Genomic DNA, 21,857 nt, shown 5'->3' with positions numbered 1-21,857 from the left:
TTGAACGAAATCTCCGAAACGACAGTTTGACATGAAAAGAACAAAAAAACACCGGGAAAACAAAACTATACTCTGCGAGTTTATGTGCACCGGCTACACTTCACCGTCTCAGTTGAAATATCTATAAAATTGGGCATTAAACAATAGAAAATCGGTTAAATTGAACGCGCCACCTGTTCAGGCGGCCCGGCCGAGCCGACGCGACCTGGACTCAGCCGCCATGTTTGTTCGGTGGTGGCGCCCCCTATAGGTCGCTGGAGTCGCGAATAATGCAACTTGACCTCGCAAAAGCGTTCGACAGAGTGGATCACTATTTTCTTTTTGCGCTTTTAAAGCACCTAAATATTGGCGAAATTATTGAAAAGGGCGTAAAGGTTTGTTACAAGGACATATCGACAATATTACTTCTAAACGGATCTCTGACACAATCTATACTAGTTAGAAGGTCGGTACGCCAAGGTTATCTACTTTCGCCGCTACTCTTCAATATCTACCGAGAGCCTTTCTGCAGAAACATCATCAATGACAAAGACATACGAGGGTTTTGCCTCCATGCGTGCGAAGTAAGACTCCTGGCTTACGCAGACGACTTGGTCCTGATTTGCTCCAACAAACCAAGCATCGTAACAGCTACGTCACATGTCGACGACTACTGCCCTGTGTCTGGTGCTTTGGTGAATAAGGATAAAATTAGTGGTTCGTGGTGCGGGGAGTGGGGTACAACACCTTCCAAGTTCGTCGACATCGAGTGGACAACGAGCAAGCCGCAGCTTTTAGGTGTGCCACTGAATGTCATGGACAATGCGAAACCCATGTGGGATTCTTTAGAAGCCAAAGTCAAGTCAGCCGTTCGTATATGGAAGCTAAGATACCTTTCCACGTTTGGCAAAGTTGCCGTTTGCAATATATTTTTTTTTGTCAAAATTAACATACATTCTTCAGGTCATGCACTGTTCTAGACTTAGAGTTAACAGGTTTAACATGATTTTTGCAATGTTTATCTGGAATTCAACGTACGAGCCCATGCGGAGATCAAACATCTTCCGACGAACGGAGGACGGCGGCCTAGGTCTTGGGCATATCTTTGTTAGGCAGCTAATGGCGAGATGGAAATTTTATCGAACCACAGAGCACCCGTTTCTAGAAACGTGAAAAACATATTTCTTATGAAAGTACACAGGAGCAGCAGTAAATACAGAGTCATCGAGCAAAACGATCTCTTTACGCGGCTTCTACGAAGAACTAGCAGACACCATTGATTTCCTGAGAGCACGGTTTACCGGTGACTTCTTAGAGACATGTTCGAAGAAGAAGTTACTTAAATGTCTACTAATTTCTTTGTTTCCAGATCCACTGTACCGATTGGGTGTATAATTGCTGCTCCCCCTAACTGCAAAACTGACGTTTTAAGAAGAGTCAAACGCTTGCACATTCCACCGAAGTGCAAGACGTTCTTTTTTCGCTTTCACTAGCGGACAATAAGAAGAGTGGCGAGAGTCACGGGGGTTTGACGTATTTTGGAGCACAAACTGCAGGCTCTGCGAAACAACTGAGACTTTCACTCATGCATTTGTGCTCTGTGTTGATGCAGTCTTTTTCTGGGACGTTTTCAAGAGGACAGTGAAAGAAGACTTTGAAGTCGAAGAAAGTAATTTCCGTTACCTACATTTTGGATACCAGTTAGATACGGTTCTCGACACATTAGTTGTGCTTGGTTTATACAGCCTGTGGAAGACACGGAAAGTAGATACGGACGAAGAGGTTGCCAACCCGTCTTGGGTGAACTTTAAGAATATTGCCACATTCGTTTGTCAGACCATGCTAGCGTGCTGCGAAGATAATGAAGAATGGAAACAAGCCAAAGAAGGCATCAGTCGTTCGCCTGACGTCATATGAGTCTGTGTCACAAGACCAGGATTTTATCACTTAAAGGCCCTCTTTGCCAACTCCCTGTAGAGGAAAGCTGAAGTGTGCTGTACATCCTTTGTTTCCAACTATTTCCGAGCTTTCTAATATTTCTAGTAACACTCTCCTTGTATAGGTTGATAACCGTTCAATTCTTTTGTTTCTTTGACGCTTTGTACATAATGTAAATTGTATATAGTGTTCTCGTATATATAACCATGTAAATAAACACTTTTGAAAAAAGAAAAAAAAGCGATGGCATAGTATAGGGGTTAAGGTGTCCGATTTGTACGCGAGTGGACGCGGGTTCGATCTGCGGTGGACCTGCTTTTTTATTTTTTTCTTCTGGAACATTTTGTTTTATCGAGGCACTTGGCGATATTTATGAGTGCATATAGCTTTACTCTTATATAAATGCTGCCCTTGTTGATGAAATTCCCTTGGCAGTGGCAGTCAAACGTCATCTGATGGACCATCAGATGACGTCTGATGGTCCATCACGTTCCACCAAGGCTGCTGACTGGCAGTCAGTGTCACAAATTACGTATCTTGATGAAATTTTCAGTAGGGTCGCCTGTTCTTGGCCGCTGGCCGCCATGTTTCGGAAGGAACACGCTCGAAACGTGTTTTGCGGAAGGCAGACACGGTGTAGCAAGTTAAGTTTACACGGCACCTCGAGCGTAGACGAATAACACACATGGTTGCGCGTAAAACGAACACGTTTCGACGTGTCCGCTATGGGACAACGGTTTGCACGTCTGGGCGTGTTATTTTTGCTAACAGTGTACTTTTAGAGCGGAACTGTTAAAGGGAAACTGAAGCGGTTCTCTATTTGAGAAAAAACATTTCAATGGCCTTCATTCTACCTCCAGGATCGGGAATATCAAGATTATTTTTCAATTTGGTGCACGGAGGCTTCAGAAATTAATTTTTAAAGTACCGCCGAAGCCCCTCCTTCCCGGGGCGTGACGTCACACTAGGAGCGTTCGGAATATCTGCTCTCGCGCATCTTCAGCGCCTGTCAAAGCTATGCACGCGCACTCTTGCTATTTTCGGAAAGGTCAGAAAGAGACGCCACGACTGGTGTCAGTGCGGGGAAATATACCTGGCAAGCTTGCCGTTGCACGCGCTGAACACACGAGCGACACGCGCTTGGCGGCCCGAAGATCCTAGTATGACGTCACGACTGGTCGAATGTTTTCTCGCTTTTAGTTGCATCTGCAGGGAAAACAAAAGTGATATTCAGATTCACGGGATAAAAATACGCCAGAATTCACCTCTAACTCGTTTTTTTCAAGAAGTGTTTCAGCTTCCCTTTAAGGGCTAGTTTTCCCAGTATCGTGTCCATCAGCAAACAAATGATGACACAAAACTCTGGACAGCTACAGCCATCTATGAGCAACGGCAGCAACGATACAATTGGCGTGCCGGTTGTCTTGTTGCCACCGTCGCTCATAGATGGTGGTAGCTGTTTGTCCTTTCCACTCTGGCTTGCCGACTTGCGGCCGGCCGTTACTTCATTGTCATTATAGTTCCACTTCGTTGGTCTTCCTTCTTTACCAGAGTAGAAAGGTTAAAAGTTTTTTTATTCGGAAAGCATAATAACGAAATATATTTAAGGCAACATACATATATCTAATCAATGCTGCTTAAAACACCGCTAGATCTTAAAAAAAAAGGAACGCGATGTGTGCAGGGACAAGGTTCAAGTGAAACGTCATGACCATCACAGATCATTTTTTCCCAGTGTGTTGAAGTTTGAATGTTTATTCAATACGTACTTACAACAGCCCCAAATCCTTTGCAGTGAAACAGAAAATATCAAATACATATTAACCACAATTGAATATGCGCAGAAATTCATTTTGCGTAAAGTGAGGCATTGGCTTGCCCTCCGTTAAACAACCGGTGCACCAGAGCCTTTTATACTGAGTTTGGCCTCCTTAAGCGGCCCTGCAAGGTCTTTTTTACTGGTTTTAAATTTGCTCCGAAGCTGAGCGCACTGAACGTACGTAGTAGCTTAATGAAACTTTTCTTTTCTCGAATTTCGTTTTGCTTTAAAAGTTATAGGCAAATCGAAAGTACAAAAACAAGCAAAAAATAACCTCCCTCGTGACGTCCTTGGTCGCTTGAGTGGCCGTGAACTAGAGGAGGGGTAGTGAGCTCAGCGAGCGCTAACGACTGCGGCACTCCGTGTCGGCGGCTCGAGAGGGCGCCACTAAAGCATGTTCTGAATAGGCTGTATGAAGCGGGCAACCAGGGCGGCTCGCTTTGCACTTGCTGCGTGATTAAACACTAACTTGGCATGACCCTTTTTTGCGCACAAATGACAGCGAACACGGTGTAGCGAACCCAGGGTAGTCCTGGTTGTCGGGCTCCGCCGGAGTTAGGTACCGACCAGGACATCAGGAAGATGGGCCTCAGAAGCCGGGTTACTTTTCGATAGACGTTTAATTTACATTTGTACAGTTGGTTCAAGACCAGAGAAGAGAAGACATTTGCTTGACAAAGTTCGCTCATTTCAAACAATTTGTTCTCTCTAGGTTCCTAGGTGGGGACCCCCACATCGGTGGATAGTCGGCCAATCACAGAAAGGTGTCCCGTTCAAACCCCGCCCCACATTCCATGATTACGCACACTCAGCCGTCGTAAACGCTTCACCGTCAGTCTAGACGGCGCCGAGAGTCTCACCAAAACACCGGCTCGTTGGAATTCACGCAGCTGGTCAAAACACCGTCCGGGGCCGAGACGTGACGTGCCGACTTTCGACCCTTCGAGTCTACGCGTTGAATGAAGGCGCCCGGATGATCTCATCGCCCCGGATCGTGCCCTGGTGTTTCGGTTGTGAAACCTGAGACGTTGTTTTCCCTCTTCGGAGGCTATATCGAGACTTGTACACGTTGAAGTGTGGATATTCGCGACTCCAGCAAAACGGACGCCACCAAGCGGGAAAACCGGGAACCAGCCGGTCCAGGTCGCTCCGCGCCCCTCCGCGTCTCTCCAGTGGTGACTTTCGCGGAGACCTGTAGTCGGCGCGGTGGCGGGCAATGTAATTTGACGAAGGTCCGATTATTTCTTAAGTTTGCCTGAGTGATCATTAGTGTGGTGAAGCCTCAGTAGATTGTTTTCTTTGAAAGCCCGTTTACTCCACAGCACACGGTCGCGTGCTTTCGATTTCTTGGATGGGGAGGAATCACGGAAAAACGTTTTGATTTCTTGTCTGTCTCGGATCACATTCAAAGTGACGACTACTTGGTAACTGATAAGTGGTTTCTTTATAAGGATGTAGAACAGTTGACTGAGGTCGACAGGCGAAGTGTTTTACTGGAGGGAACATCAATGTTGCAGTCAAGTGAATGGGAAGGTTCGATAGTTGCTTTTCTTGAGTTTGGTTGTGCTCGATTAGCTTCAAGTTTGAGCCACCCCGCCGGTCGGTGCGTTGGCTATTCATGTTGGCTGCTTTTCGCCGAAAAAGCCTCTGGACCTCACTGAAGGAGTTGGGCTGATTTCGCAATCACTTGATTCAGGAAAGCCGGCTCGCTGCAAATGATGAATGATGGAAATTATCTGTTTTCAAAAGGTGGGGAACGAGTCTCGCAACGTTAGATGTTGTCACGGCATTTTGACCTATCGCGCCTCCAATATTTATATTACGAGGACGTCGAAGCCAACAGCAAAATACGTCTACATTGTGGCCGGTCGGCCACAAAAAATGCTAATTTTCTCCGTTCAGGATTCTCCGTTCAGGATTCGAAGCACAGTTCAATGCAGAGAGGTTCTGCGTAAATGTTCGATGAAGACTCTCTTCAGTTTGTCTCCGTGCTGCCGGCTATAGAACCATTTGGCTAAGTTTAAGTATTACCTCTTTGTCTGTCAAATATACTTTTATTCAGCAGCTCACCTAATAGCTAGTCAACTAAGCTCATATTTTAACCCGAAGAATATACTAATATCGCCTTAGTGGGACATAGTACATAATATAATACACAACCCGTTCGTCGAAATGACTTCTCGATTGCTACTAAAACCTGAATTAAAATTCGAGTATCAGCTGCTTAGTGGTGCGCCAGCGGGTTAACATGGTCCTTGGCTCAAGAAGCGCTTCCTTAATTTTTATAATTTTCCTGCAGCCTGTGTTGTCGACCGAGCAGACAACTGGAGCTGTTTCTTAAACGCGGATACGCACAAAAGCTCGATTTCGCGGACAGATAAGTCGCATAGTCGAGGCATGCGAGTTAGCTGAAAAGTTACTCACTGTGGAACAACTCTGTAGTCATCGCCGCTTTCCTTACATGATCAAAACTGATTAGTACATTACCGCCTCTCCGGAGCCCATAGTTTCGGTTTTGAACGAAATCTCCGAAGCGAAAGTTTGACATGAAAAGAACAAAAACCACCGGCAAAACAAAACTATGCTTTGCAAGTTTATCTGCACCGGCTACACTTAACCGTCTCAGTTCAAATACCTATAAAATTGGGCATTAAACAGAAGAAAATCTGTTAAATTGAACGCGCCACCTATTCAGGCGGCCCGGCCGAGCCGACGCGACCTGGACTCAGCCGCCATGTTTGTTTGGTGGTGGCGCCCCCTATAGGTCGCTGGAGTCGCGAATATCACGGCGCCCGTCTCGTGCGTTCGCTGGGCAGGCGTGCTTCCGAAGCGATCGATGATGGTGCCAGGCTCGCTGAGTCAGATGAACTTGAACCCGCGGGAGGCGCTCGACGAAAACAAACGGCCCGATGCAGACATTAGGAAACGGTCCGGGGCCCATTCATAACACCGTTCATTACAACGGGTTAAAGATCACTTCAGAACGGGATGCATTTCGCACTGCCATACCGCCAAACGGCCAAACCGCAAACCAAACGTTCTCGCCGAAGGCCTTCGGAACGCTCGGAACCGGTCGGATTCTTGAGCTCGTATACGACCGCAGCGCCACCGCGTACATCCGGGCCCTTTCTACGCTCGCCGCTCGTCGGTGCCTGATCCCTCTACCCCCTTCTAGAATGCGCCGCCTTTTCCAACGCTTGGTGGCGGGTATGTCGACGGATCATTTCTTGTTTCCGTACGTGACAAACTGCATTTTTTGTTTTTTTTCTAATCTAAGATATTGAACAAACACTACTTTTATAAAAAAAAAATTTAAACGGTTCGCGCCACTTGCATTTTGTATTTCGACTAGGAAGGAGTTTTTAGCGGCTCTGGCCAGTAGTAAGCCCAGGACTAAAGACCTCACATATTGTGCGCTTTCGGCAGCGCCGGTCGCCCCCGTACGTGGAGAAGGTTTCCGCGTCGTCCGGTTAAAATATGACGCACTGATATTTAGTTACTCTCTCCGTGCCCGTTGGCTTGCGCGAACCCCAAGAGACGTGGAAACCGCAAAAAAGTAGACGCTTAAATATGATTGCAGGAAATTTTGACAGCCTGGCAACCACAACAGCGCAGTCTCATGAGCGCGGGATATCTACTTCCGTCCGCCATTTTGTGGCTCTGACTCATAGGAACTCTATGCCATTTCTCGGAAATAAACAAGACAAAGAGGTTACGCCATTTTGTGTTATCGCTAAATCCGCTGGTTATAGCGGGCAACAAGCTCGTCCCATTGGCCAAACCCTCCCATAAACGGCTCTGGGCGCCACCATCATGATTCAACCCGAGCGACCATTGTTAGCTATAACGCTTTACGAGTAACGGTATTACATGCAACACCTTGCTTTTTTTCTCTACTCATATTTTTTAAAGTAACAAATAACGTACTTACGTAACTGGTTTCGCGTAAAGGGTAACAAAGGTACGTTACTCGTGACATCTTTTCCCTAGATAAAAAAAATTGCACTTCTTTTGTCTTTTTATGCACGAAGTAATATTTCTAGCACTAACCTTACGTACCCTCAAAATTTGAACCGGAAAATAGGTAAGGTAATTATGCTAAGTTTTTCTTAGACGTAATGTTTATTGAAGTATGGTGATCACGCGTATCTCTAACGAGAAAACGGTAAAATGTTTTCATTCATATATACAAGTTAACGCAAAGCAGCTTGTGTTACTGTGTATCGGTAACCGTAAAGCGCTGTTTATTTTGAGGTAACGTAGCTCGGTAACGCGTAACATGTTTTGTTACATTTTTTTTCGGTAACGGCTACAACACAGCTAGAAACGCGGGCTAGTGTTACCACAGTGACCGGAAGGCATCTCCGATTGGCATGTTTAGCGTCCTATTTCGGCAAATGCAATCGAAGGCGGTCCCGAACTGGCAACAAGCGACGTCACGAAAAACTGGAGGGTCACGCTGTCGGTTAGAATAGAATAAATAGAATAGTTTATTTCAGGTTTTCTTCCAAGATGCACTTTCCAAAACCGTCTCGCTTCAGCACATATGTGCTTGTGTGCGAGAACTGGCAGTTTAATGGTGCAGGTGCCCCCCCCCCCCCTCCCCCCAATGGTTTGCTACAGAAAAGAAAGAGAAACAACAAGAATAAAACAAAAACGAAATGGCAAGAACCTGTGGAGTGTCATGCTGTAGCCTAACAATAATTAACACTTTGCGGATTGAACTTGAACTCGCCAGGATCGCGACCGACCGCCAGGATCTACGCCCAACCGCCAGGATCGCGACGTCTTAGCTGGCGGATGTCGCAATCCTGGCGGTTGGTCGTAGAAATGCTGGAGGCAAAACACGATCGAACGCCAGACGTCGCTGTCGTCGCGGCGCCCCGGCTCCTGGCTGCCGAAACTCCGGTGGTCTGTCACACTAAAGAGCGACCTGCAGCGGAACAGGCGTCTGGCCACATCCACCACCGCTGCTGGGACGCCGCCAGGATCGCGGTCGGCGATAGCGTGACCGTTCTATGACGTCATCAGGCGGAAATCGAGGGACCACTTCTTTTTTGAGTGCGGTAAACACACCAGTGAAAGACGCGTTCAAGGCACCTTGGTGTTACCAAATACCTTGGAGACTAATGCTTGAAATTTCGGGGTGAAAGAGGAGACTGAAGCAGAAAGCGATTCTGGCGTCAGGGAGTGGGCAACTAACTATATCACCGAAAATGAAGCAAGTGGCTCTATCTCTCTCTCCCTTTCTCTCTCTCTCTCTCTCTATGGCCCCGCCGTTTTTTGGCTTTCGGCGGGTTCCTGAAAACTTTGATTACTTGATTCATTGGATTAAGTAAGGTCCATTCATCTGTGCATATTCGTTTATATATGGGTGATTTCATCTCAACTCAGGCACGGATTTAGGGTCGAATTTTTAATTTTGACGAAAAAAAGATATGTTTTGGGGCAATTCCTATAAGAAAAGAAGACGCAAACGATTATTTCGTTGGATTTTTTGTTCTCAAGTTATGGACCGTTGAAGCGGTCAAGGTGGAAATTGATATTTTTCCAGCCTATCGGAGGTGCCATATTTCCCTCCATCCCTTTTCCGTAATTTTTACGCTACATCAATATCACTTTTTGGGAACACTCTAGACATAGGCTTTTTCATGCTAATTAAGCGTCTAGGTCATAATATTCTTAATGATTTTTTTTTTTATTTGTCAAACCGCCTCTCTGTGACGATTTTTGACGAAGTTCAGCAAGCTGTGCTGTGTAACCTAATGAACATATTTTTATGATCTTTATATTACCGTAAAGCACCAATTATGCTCTTTCTTTTGAGTATAATTTCAATATTTTGCCACAAGTATATAATGCGCTACATGTGCCTGAAAAACGAATATTTCGAAAAACTAGCAAGTTTGGAGTCGATTTTCTAAAAAAAACCACCTTTTATTTTTTTCGTTTTTTATTCACAGTTAGTTAATATAGTAGTCTATCAGGAAATACCAACAGAAATTGTAATATATTGTTTGTATGGCCGCTATTAAGACTCGAATCTCGTGCTATGAGCGTTTTGAACGGGACTTCGCACAGGCGCTCTGCTGAGCAGAATTTTGGCCTATATAAGGTTTTCTATTTATCGTTAGCAGTTACCTAATATCCAACCATAAACATTAAAAAACAATTTGAGTAGTGCTCTTAAAAAAAAAGTTACTTAGAGGTCCGTATTCACAAGTGCGTGCGCATCTTTTTCTCCCGATACGGGGGAATGTAGATCGTTAGAGAACTCCTCTGAGGCCTTTTGCTTTCGGCTCCGATATTTTACAGATGCCACCCCAGTCAGGCGGCGTGTATAGAATACCTTATCTTGAACATCACGGGGCTATCGCCTCTATCTTCGTCGGGGTCCTGGAGCCTCTAAGGATTATGCCTTTGGATGCGACCGACACGGAAACCCTGATTGTCGGGAGAACAGGCGTTTCGAGGTTAGAGTTTACGTCGCAAGCCCCCCTCTGTCTCTCCAAGCTCCCCTCCTCGTCCTTCTAGCACAACCGTGCCACTAATCCGCGGGCACTAAAAGAGACGCCGCTGCTGCGTGGCACTCAGATTACGCGCGAGGCGGAGAGCGAATGTTTAATAGCGAGTTCGTTTCACGGCACTCGTGCCCACGCGTGCCCACTCGCAGCGTGGAACGGGTTCGTTTCGGCCGGCACTCCACGAGTGGTTGCACTCTCCGAGTTCGTTTCAGCGCTGACACCCCACGCGTGCATGCGCTCGCTGCACCGAGAAAATCGGGAGTGCGCCAAAATGCAATCCCGTCATGCCTCGCTCCGGCGGGGCCGGCGAGGAGCGGGAGCAGACGACGAGGGTTCGTCTGCTACGATGTGTCGCGGAACCGAACGGAACAAAAAGTAGATATTCTGATAGAAATCGCGTCCCGCGGGCCACGAAATCAAACGCGAGTTTGAATTGTGAGCGTCTGCTATTTCATGAAGGAAACAATTGATAACCCGTGCTTTCTTTGCAGGTTTTAAGTCGCTCTGTTGCCGTACAAACGCTGAAATATACCAGTGTGTAAAGAAATGCTCAGAGCAAACGTAACAGCGGCCCCCGAGATGTCTATCATCATCCGTGTGCGGGTGGAAAATTTAACATTTGTCGGCAAAACTGCCCCAGCAGAAACCTCTATCTGCCCAATAAGCATCAGAGAAAGCTAAATATGGTAACTTTACCCGAGGATTGGGCAACATCATCATGTTTAACATTTACCTACGTCAGCTAACTTGCCCCGTCGTATTTTGTTCGAGAAAGCTCTCGTTCTTGACGCCCTCACCAAGGCTAATTTCTGATCCACCTATAATGACGATCCAAATCGGAAGTCCCAGTTTTGCTGGATATTCCAACAGGCTAGTTTTAAGCCGTACCCTTTCAGTGGTTCACGCATAATACCATGCTCAAGCGGATCAAGCTTCTGCTCGGACAGCATCATCAGTTTTCTTCAGTGTAAACGGTTATAAGAATTGAAAGATCGTAACCAGCTGCTTTGTATAAAACTGGGTGCGGAAATTTACGCCGTCTGTAACTATCTCTACGGCAACCGAGCTGCTTGAAGTCATCGCAACTATAAACTACAGGTTGCAGCGACCAACGTTTGTAGATAACGTTGGTAGCCGACTGCATTCTCGCATTCCCACGCATCACTCCGAACAGAAAGGCGCTAGTTTCGGTTTGAACTCGGTACCTTTTGTACAACATAGATGGCGGCAACATCAGTCTTCTGCACTCGGTGCATTTGGCGAGTTCGTTTGAGTCCAGTTTTCCGTGCAACACTCTGTGAGTGCGATGCATTCTGGGAGAGAACTCGAACGGTGGCAGTGCGTGTGAAACGAACTCGCTATAAGTATGGATCGACGGGAAGATTGGGGACCCAAAGGAAGCCGAATCTCCGCACGTCGTCTAACTGAAATAGCCTTCTCGGTCCCTTTTTGGCTTCAAGCCACGGCGGAAAGCTGGTACTCATTCTACCTCCGTGCTGTCTGAGCTGGATGAACTTAAAACTGCTCCTGCTTTCAGAAAGCCAGAAGTGTTCGTTACTGCCATGGCTAATACATTATTCAGTTCAGACCGCAAAGTGTGCGCCGACTATTCAAGAAGACACAAGAGAATAGTGTTTTACGGACGCCATTTTCGTCAAGTCTCGGAGCTAAACCTAAGTTTTCTTAAGCAAGTTCTACCGGCTGAGGACGCCCAGCGCGTAAGCTCTGGAGATGTTCTGTGCAATAACTGCTACACAATGTTCTTGGGTCAGATTGAAGAACATAAGCAAGGACAGGAAATTTTGTCATCAAGCTCATCGTCATCATCCCTGAAACCAGCGGACAGGTCATTTGTTGACGAGTAAGCCCTCGGGTAAGGAGTGTATGAAGCAATTGATGCTGCCGAAGTAAGTGTGACACCACTTAAACTCCCTTCTAGCGTGACCCCACGAAGTCGTACCAGCTATGTTAAGCGAAAAAAATCCGAGATAACCACGGACTTCAAAAAGAAAATTGGTCGTAAACTAAGTGACGTGTACGGAGAACCTACGGGCACAGACAAAGAAGATCCATGCTCCTCGTGCTCCGACTAGGTCAGCAATTTACGAGCAGCCTACGTCAAGAGCGCGTCGCAGCTAGAACGCTACCGCTTCTTAACTCTCTTTCCATCTAACCTCAAAAAGAAAGATATCCTGAAAGCAATTCCTGAAGTGACGAAGCATGCTTTGGAGCAATCAAGAAAGCTGAAAAAAAAATGGGGGTTTTGGGCGTCACCTGACCCATACCAAGGACATGCGCTCAACGAAAACGATGTCGCTCTTGCGTTGACTTACTACACATCAGATGCGAAAGACTGCTCAAGACGAAGCCCGAACAAGAAGGATGTCGTAAGGCGTTTTATTGATGGTCAGGAAGTCTTCGTCACGAAGCGATTTCTGACGAGATCTATTAGGGAAACCTACAAAGAATTCAAGGCGGCCAATCCCGAGTCAAAAATGGGCCTAACAAAATTTTATTCTCTTCGGCCCAAGTGGGTTAAGAAACACCCTGTACATGAAGAGTGTGTGTGTGTATGCTGCGCCAACTTCATACTCTGTCTGACATCTCTGTCAAGTGCGGCGGGGAAGACCATGACCTTTGAAGACGTTTAGAAAATTTTTCTTTGCCAAAATTCTTCCCAAAACTGCTTGCTGAGGTGTGAAGCCTGTTCGAACCGAAAGGACATATCCCTCGAGATGCTAGGGATGAGCGCTGAAGATGAACTGGAGTTGGCACTGTGGGAATCTGGTGGCGAGTTGGTGAAAAAACAGCTGGAGGCCACTGCTTTTCTTAACGAACTCAACAAGTGGACGAAGAAATACATACCCCACTATTATATTCGGCGCGCACAACAGAGAGCAATATGGCTTGACAAAGCAAATATGAAGCCACGTGTCGTAGTCCTCCAGTTTGATTTTGCCGAAAACTGGAGTATTGTGCTCCAACGTGCGGTGCAGGGATACCACTGGACAACCAAGATGGTGACAATCTTCACCGGCGTTGCGACGACCATGAAGGGAACACTAAGTTTCGGCGTCGTAAGTGACGATACCTGTCATGATTCTGCACACGCGCTCTTTGCGCTCACAATGATTGAAGACAGGCTCGAGGAACTCTTGCCCGTTGTTTTGGAGCTAATCTATGTTTCGGACGGCGCTCCAAGCCATTTCAAAAATTGGCACCAATTACACGAATTTCAGAAGAAGTTTGTTGTCAGCAGGTGGATATACTCGGCGTCAGGGCACGGCAAAAGCGCGTGCGATGGAGTGGGTGGTGTGCTGAAGCATCATGCGTCACTGCATAACTTGAAACAACTGAGCTGAGCTCCATAACTAACGCGCGTACGTTCGTTGAAGCGATAACGCTTTTCTTCATCGACCAAGAGGAGCTGTCCCGTCATCGGGAGCTCAAAAGGAAGGGGTGGGAGAAGGTAACCCCATCGAAAGGCATCCAATCTTCTCATGTGTGGAGCAAAGCAATGGGGGAAGGGGGAGGTGATGTGGTCCTAGAAAGAGTTTACCAAACCCCAGAATAGACAGAGCTAAATGGTGGGACCGTGAAAAGGCCGGACCGTTTCAACAGTGCGTTCATCCTTGTCCCCCTGTGAGTGCGCGCTGTGTGATCAGACGACGCGCCATAGACTTTGACACTGAACTGACTGCAATTTGGACGAAGCGAAAACTGGCTCAGAATCGCATAAACCTATTGTCTCGAAATGTGCTACGTCGAAAGATGACTATCCCTATCCCAGGTGTTTATCACTGTTTTTGTGTGAGCAGCGCCGTGTAGTATTGAAAAGGTACTGCGTCGTCTATCCGTAAACCAGACAGAATTTGGCGGTGTTCAATTCGTTTTAAAGTTTATATTTGTATTACCTTTGAGTGTATTTTATGTTAATTAGGAGTATATGAGACATTTGGTCAACACATTTTGATATATTTTATGAAATTAACATGTTCAGGCTACAACATGAAATATTACTTCCCTTCTCTGGTTACGTGTCGCATCTTGAGTTTAAAATTCCGAACTTTATATGTAATTGTCATATTTGCTTATGTCAAACAGAGATGCAGTGCATATACATATGTGCGATTTAATATCTGACGCTTAGGAAGTACGGTCTATTTTGTGCACATACGGGCTCTTTCGTAAAATAACGAGCATTTCGTGGCGTGTAAGGCTTCAAATGCGTTAGTCATGTGTTTAAGTTTCATTTCTATTTGCAGTGATTCATGCCAGGTTACTTAGACTTTTCCCTCGCGACTTAGGTTTGTCCGTGAGTTTAGATGTTACGTACTTCTCCGCCAATACATAAGGCGAAGCTCACACACCTTTCAAATCACCCCAGTGCCAAGTAAATAAATATTGTAAGGATCAATATTGTTACTTCACTTGCTTTTACGCTCAGATATTGTGGTAAGTACTAACATTAAATAGAAAACTTTACATTGGCCAAAATTCTGCTCAGCAAAGCGCCTGTGCGAAGTCCCGTTCAAAACGCTCATAGCACGAGATTCGAGTCTTAATAGCGGCCATACAAACAATATATTACAATTTCTGTCGGTAGTTCCTGATAGACTACTATATTAACTAACTGTGAATAAAAAATGAAAAAAATAAAAAGTGGGGTTTTTTAGAAAATCGACTCCAAACTTGCTAGTTTTTCGAAATATTCGTTTTTCAGGCACACGTAGCGCATTATATACTTGTGGCAAAATATTGAAATTACACTCAAAAGAAAGAGCGTAATTGGTGCTTTACGGTGATATAAAGATCATAAAAATATGTTGATTAGGTCACACAGCACAGCTTGCTGAACTTCGTCAAATATCGTCACAGAGAGGCGGTTTCACAAATAAAAAAATATCATTAAGAATGTTATAACCTAGACGCTTAATTAGCATGAAAAAGCCTATGTCTAGAGTGTTCCCAAAAAGTTATATTGATGTAGCGTAAAAAGTAGGGAAAAGGGATGGAGTGAAATATGGCACCTCCGATAGGCTGGAAAAACATCAATTTCCACCTTGACCGCTTCAACGGTTCATAACTTGAGAACAAAAAATCTGACGAAATAACCGTTTGCGTCTTCTTTTATTATAGGAATTGCCCCAAAACATATATTTTTTTCGTCAAAATTAAAAATTCGACCCTAAATCCGTGCCTGAGTTGAGATGAAATCACCCATATATATATATATATATATATATATATATATATATATATATATATATATATATACAGGGTGTCACAAAAGAACATTTACACGGTCTTTTTTACTGCAAAAATAAACTAGTCATCGCCGAACGCTCATTCTTCGCCCAGAGGTATAGCTAGAGGTCACAATCAGATGCGAAAGTTTCATCCCAATCCGATAACTTAATCAAAAGTTATAAGTGATTTTTTGAAAATTTCAATGGGAAAATGGCGGCCGACGGAGTTTTTGAACACATGTGGCTCTATGGCACCAGAAACCGAAAACGGCAAAAATGGGCTCCATTTTCCCATTAAAATTTTCAGAAAATAACTCATAACTTTTGATTAAGTTATCGGATCGGGCTGAAACTTTGGCATCTGGCTGTGAACTCTAGCTCTACGTTTGGGCTGAGAAGGAGCGTTTGGCGATGCCTAGCTTATTTTTCCGGTAAAAAAGACCGTGTAAATTTTCTTTTGTGTATATATATATATATATATATATATGTATATATATATATATATATATATATATATATATATATATATATATATATATATATATATATATATATATATATATATATATATATGGTGGCGGTAGGCCGAAGGCGTGGGTGTAGAGCTGAGAAGAAAAAACCCTTGGTGAAAACAGCAACAGCCAACGCTACTAGAACACTCAGTTGGGAAACTCGCCGTCGAAACTTGGGCCGCTGGCGTCCAACGAGACCAACGTTACTAGAACTACTCAGTTGGGAAACTGCCACAGAGACAGCTCTGAAAAAGTGGCCCCAATCTGTCCAACAGAACCGAGCTAATGGCGAGCACAACGCCGGCATTTCTCCCGCAGCGGCCACTCGAGGAACTGTATATTACTTATATTTTGGCTTTGATCGGTCATTTTGGCACCGAAACAGATACAGCGGAAGAGGTTACAGGGGTGCCAGCCCCGTCTCCCCAGCGGACGCGCCGCGAATCACTAACGAAGTTAAAATGTACCTAGGTCAGGACGCGCTACCTGAAAGGACCGCTGAGGCATGGTTGTATAAAAACAATATTAATTGTTCCGCAAAACCTTGCAAACTAAAGTTTATAAAAACATCACGCGCTCTTTGTTTTCTACTAAACTCCAAAAAATTTCATACAAAAAGAGTCTTTTCCGTTTGTTTTTACGCAAAAACATGCTTTCTAAAAGCTCAAGGTGACCACAGTACAGACAAATGATAAAGAGTGGCGCTGTTGTCGTATTTAGCTCGGTCTCGGTGGACGCCAGCGACCCAGGTTTCGACGGCGAGTTTCCCAACTGAGTGTTCTAGTAACGTTGACCGAGACCGAGCTAAATGCGACAACAGCGCCACTCTTTATCATTTGTCTGTACTGTCGTCACCTCGAGCTTTTAGAGAGCATGTTTTTGCGTAAAAGCAAACGGAAAAGACCCTTTTTGTATGAAATTTAGTGGAGTTTAGTACAAAATGATGGGCGCGTCATGTTTTTAAAATCTTTCGTTTGCAAGGTTTAGCGGCACCATTAATATTCTTTTATACAACCATGCCTCAGCGGTGCATTCAGGCAGCGCGTACTGACCTATATGCATTTTAACTTGCGTGGTAAGTCGCGGCGCGTCCGCTGGGGAGGCGGGGGTGGCACCCCTGTAACGTCTTCCGCTGTATCTGTTTCGGCGCCGAAATGGCCGACTAAAGCTGAAATAGAAGTAACGTGCAGTTCCTTGAGCGGCCGCTGCGGGAGAAATGGCAGCGTTGTGTTCGCCGTTAGCTCGGTTCTCGAGGACAGATCCTGGCCACTTTTTCAGAACAATCTCTATGGCAGTTTCCCAACTGGGTGGTTCTAGAAACGTTGGCAACAACAGACGATTTTTTCTTCGACATTTCGGCCGGACACCGGCCGAAACGTCGAAGAATAAATTGCCCGTTGTTGCTGTTTTCACCAAGGGTTTTTTTCTTCTCAGTTATATATATATATTTTTTTTTTCATGAAGCTTTAGAAGCATATGCTCGTGATATTGGAAGTCTTGGTCTCTTGATGTCAAAAATGCAGTGTGCTGCATAGACCTGCCCGGATTAACATAATCGTCACGCCCGCGATTTTTAAGGTGCCGGTGACTACGGCCAAGATTCGGTGCTTTGGTTTACTTGAGAGTAACCCGGATCTGTTCTTCAACGCAGGGCGAGAACCGTGAAAAGCGCGGTCCGTTGTCGACGTAGCTCATCATGTAGCCTTCATTCCAGCCACACTCCGGTCTCAGTGCCCCGGGATGCCCGGGGATGTTTGCCGCTGGACCGTCGCCATCGTGGACAACACCAAGCCTGCGGTTTTTGTAATAAAAAAAAAAAGAAAACGAACAAAATATATCAAAGTGAACAGCTTTGAACAAACGTCAGGCCGCTGTTAACAAAGAGGTCAGCTGTTACCTACACTATACTCACTGGCAGATCAAGGATCAAGGTAATTTTGCTCATTATTCATGCCTTGCACAAAGTAGTTCTTACAAAATTTGATTGTCAGAGGAAGAAACGGTCCTTTCGGCGTTTGAAACGTGGACGTGTGATAAAGTAAATATAAGCTAAGCTAAAATTCACGTAGGTCTATCTTAGTTTACAACAAAGAGGTGGTAAATGAGTAATGCCCCGCGAGAAGCTGGACTTTTTTCTCCCGAAGGGCTGCTTGTAAAAAAACTGATGCAACGGAAATAAACCTCACTATAGGGCGGTTCCAAATAAGTGACATAACGCACTTCCGGTTCAGCCTTTTGAATCCCCTCTAGCCTCGCGTTAGTGTATAAATGTATACGACTTCTGCTTTTCGACATTTGTAGTCAGCTTCTCGCTTTTAATTCTAATACATCTTCAAAAGTAGAAATGGGAAAGAGTGCACTGTTACATGGATTCTGGTTTCTCAGCGTGCTGCTGGTTTGTGGGGCTAAGCGTACATAAGATGGGAGGAAAAGGAGGGGAGGGGGTAACTGACACAGTATTTTGAATGGTGACGTGAATTTTTTAAATATTATTCTAAATATTGGTCGGATGGGTTATGTCGTAATTCAGGTTTCAGAGTAAGTGTAACAGTTTGTATAATTTCTTCACAGGAAGTGGGTGTTGGGATCATTGTGAATCAGTTTTTGACTCGTGTCACCCAATTCTGAATCTAGGCGAAAAAAAAAGAGCACCGTTGGTTTCTATAACAGTGATGCTTAGAAAGGGGACCTGCAGTGCACCTAGAATGAGTTCAGGACTTGAGGAAATATCACAAAATAAACTCAATATAATTTATTTGAAGCAGGTCGCCTCAAGAAGATGTGAAAGACTCACAAATGGGCTGCTTCGTGAGCCACAATGTGGACTCCCCTGTATGTGCCCGCTTTGTCTTCGGCGATGGCGACTTTCAGGAGTCCGCAGATTTCCCCTGTATAGCCGTAGCCTTTGTGACAACAAGACAACAGAATGTTTAGTAACGAACCACTGATCTCAGCTTCGTACTTGTTTGGTTTACCGAAAAAGTGTTTAAATCGGATTTTCTAAACTTTACAGTGGCCATTAAACGACTTTGGGTAGGAATGTTTCTCACTTTAAGCAAGTTGCTGTCACCAGTGGGACCCCAGCAGACTCGTACACAAGGGCACTGATTGAGGAACTTTTTTGTCGCCGCGTAATCTCACGGATCAAAAAAGCGGACGTTTCCTTCTAGTCTTGCCTTCGCTAAACTTGATGACGAAGAGTTGGGGATCGCGTTGTTGGCGTTGTCAACCATGTGATCCCCAGCTTTTCGTCATTCAGATTTGAGATCCCCACGGTGAATGCGGCTCATGCAGTGGACGCGAGCATTGGGTGTAGATTCCATTTGAGCCCGTGACGATCAATTCCTCGACAACCGCTCGGTCAGAGGCTCACGTTCGCTAAATCGCTGTGTTGAAGTGAATAGCCGACCCTCAAGGTGCAACCCCACCGTGCATGATGTTTTGGTTTTTTTTGAAGACTTATAAAAACTTTCTTTCTATGTATTCCACAATTACAAAATTGATGTCAAATTAAAAAGCTGTTTTTCAACGATGCTTTAATATCTCGATAATTCGATTCTGTTTAGTTGTTAGTTAATTATTCAGTCTTTGATAGACCGCAGTATCTAATATTTGAAAAGTAATTTTTCCCGAGTTACAACGTCCCATCGTCCATGATATTTTACTTTAGCGGTCGGTTAGAAACAATAAATTAAAAAAAGCAACGAATTGTACAGATAGGTGACATTTTAAAATAAAAAAATAAGGTTTACAATGGTAATTTTTATGGTGCTATAGAAACAATATCACGTCAACTAATCAAAATTACGAGACATTAATAATTAACCATCCTTCGATATTACATTTCCCAGAACATCCATATTAATATATACTACGTTAAGAATGTTATTAGACCTCAAACGTTTCCCATTCAGTTACGGCAAATTGCAGATTTCCAATATAAAATACCGATGGCGACACTTGGTCAAGTATAGCTTGATGTGCATTCTTCGTCGTGTGCCGCTTGGGACGCTACGTGAAAGACAGACAAAGCGCCAGATGTCAGGGTGTCAGATGCCTGGATGCCCGCAATGAGCGAGTCAGAGATGTCAGAACAACAAGCGTGAGGCTGCGGGCACACCACAGCTGCTTCTGCGAGCGCTCTGCTGTGCGTCGGTACACGTGCCTGAGACGATCGAATTGAAATTGTCGTCATGAAAGGGATTCCGCCATTTGGGTTTCCGCCACGCATGCGAAAACATTTGAATGTTTTTTCACTTGCAAAATTAATTTTCGCAACCAAACTATGCTTGTCGAATGGTTCGACTATATTTTGTTTGAAAAATCACCTCGGTGGCTCTTTTGTAGAAATGATGTTAAAAGGAAACACAAAGCATTAAAACGTCTCAGTGTCTCTGAGCAATAGCGCTGGCCCATAAAGCCCGCAATCTGATGGAGGCCAATCTGAGATTTCGGTTGCACGTCAAAAGATTTCCAGTTACTAAAATTAAACCCGGAATTTTTTTTTATTGGGGAGAGTTAAGTCATTTTTGTTGGTTTGGCTCGAAAAACCTTAATATTATCACGAATGACAGTTGATGAGGCGACGGTAACTGAAGAAATTAAACGTTTAATGGGGCGAACTTGTTCCCAAAACAAAAAGAGAACAGAAGAAAACAGCAGAGCGTCACGGGGGTCAATGTCGGCGAAACCGCAGGATCGAGCGCTGGGCGAGACCGACTTTTGCTCGCAACGCGAAGCCCCTTATGTACACGCGTGGGCTTCTTGAATAATCGGCGTAGGATGTTCGACACCTACAACATTCGGACATCGAACAAGCAACAGGATTAACGAATTTCCAGAACACTAAATTGCAGGAATAAGCACAAGACACGTCACTCCCAGGAATCGAACCCTGGCATTTCGCGTGGGAGGCAAGTGTGACAACCGTTGGGCCATGCGCGGTGCCCACTTGACCATCTGCGCGCGCGGCAATATCTGAATATTTGCTTTGCTTTGCCTTAGTTCGGAGCGCAGCCAACGCTACGGGTTGATAACACTGTAGGGCTGATGAAGCCACTGAAGCAGCGCCAAGAGCGCGAAGTCAAGCAGTTTGCTTTCTTTCTGTGCCTGTGCGGTCGTGCTAAACTAGTGCCGCTAAATAAGCTACGCTTCATACACATCTTGGCGCTCAAAATGATGTAGATGGCTGAGCAAACAGGTTTCTAATTTACGATAAGCAAAGAGGTTCATTGAAGACGAACAGACAAGACAGCCTGTCTTCTTTGTTTGTCTTTAATGTCTCTCTTTCCTTAGCGTAGATCAAAATGATGGTTGCCAGTTATCTTAAGTTTTATCTGAAATCACCAGGAAACGCTTTTCCGTCCTACACAAATGTTTAAACAGTTCGCGAGACAGCAAGCTCAATAATACGTGAGCATCCGGACAGCGATACTTAATGCTGAGGAAGTCGCACTTTTGAATCATGACGAACGGCTTTTGCGTTTCATTTCTGCTAACCATCAAAATGGCGGCGCCCACAACAATATCGGGGTAAAAAGTTCAGATACTGTAAGCGTAGCTTATATGGTTTAGCTCACAGGCTAAACCAAGTGCGGTGGGGCATCGTTGGTAGAGTGTGTCGTCGCACTGCAGGTCAGAGCACGTAGAGAAATGTTAAAGCGCGAGCGCCTTTCAAAGCACGGAGCTTACGCTGCAGAACCTCTAGGGATTAAAGCTCCTTAATGTGTTTGCGTTGGTCTTTCAAGTAGCGTCAAACTCGCCATTGCACGAGGCCCGTGCCTCAAGCGGCCCTTGGAGGCAAATGGCGGCGCAGCAGTAAAATGACTGGCCCTCG

This window comes from Ixodes scapularis, unplaced genomic scaffold (genome assembly GCF_016920785.2).
Source record: "Ixodes scapularis isolate PalLabHiFi unplaced genomic scaffold, ASM1692078v2 PGA_scaffold11__112_contigs__length_91849675, whole genome shotgun sequence".
NCBI classification, from domain to species: Eukaryota; Metazoa; Arthropoda; class Arachnida; order Ixodida; family Ixodidae; genus Ixodes; species Ixodes scapularis.
Note: the sequence above shows the minus strand (reverse complement) of the source record.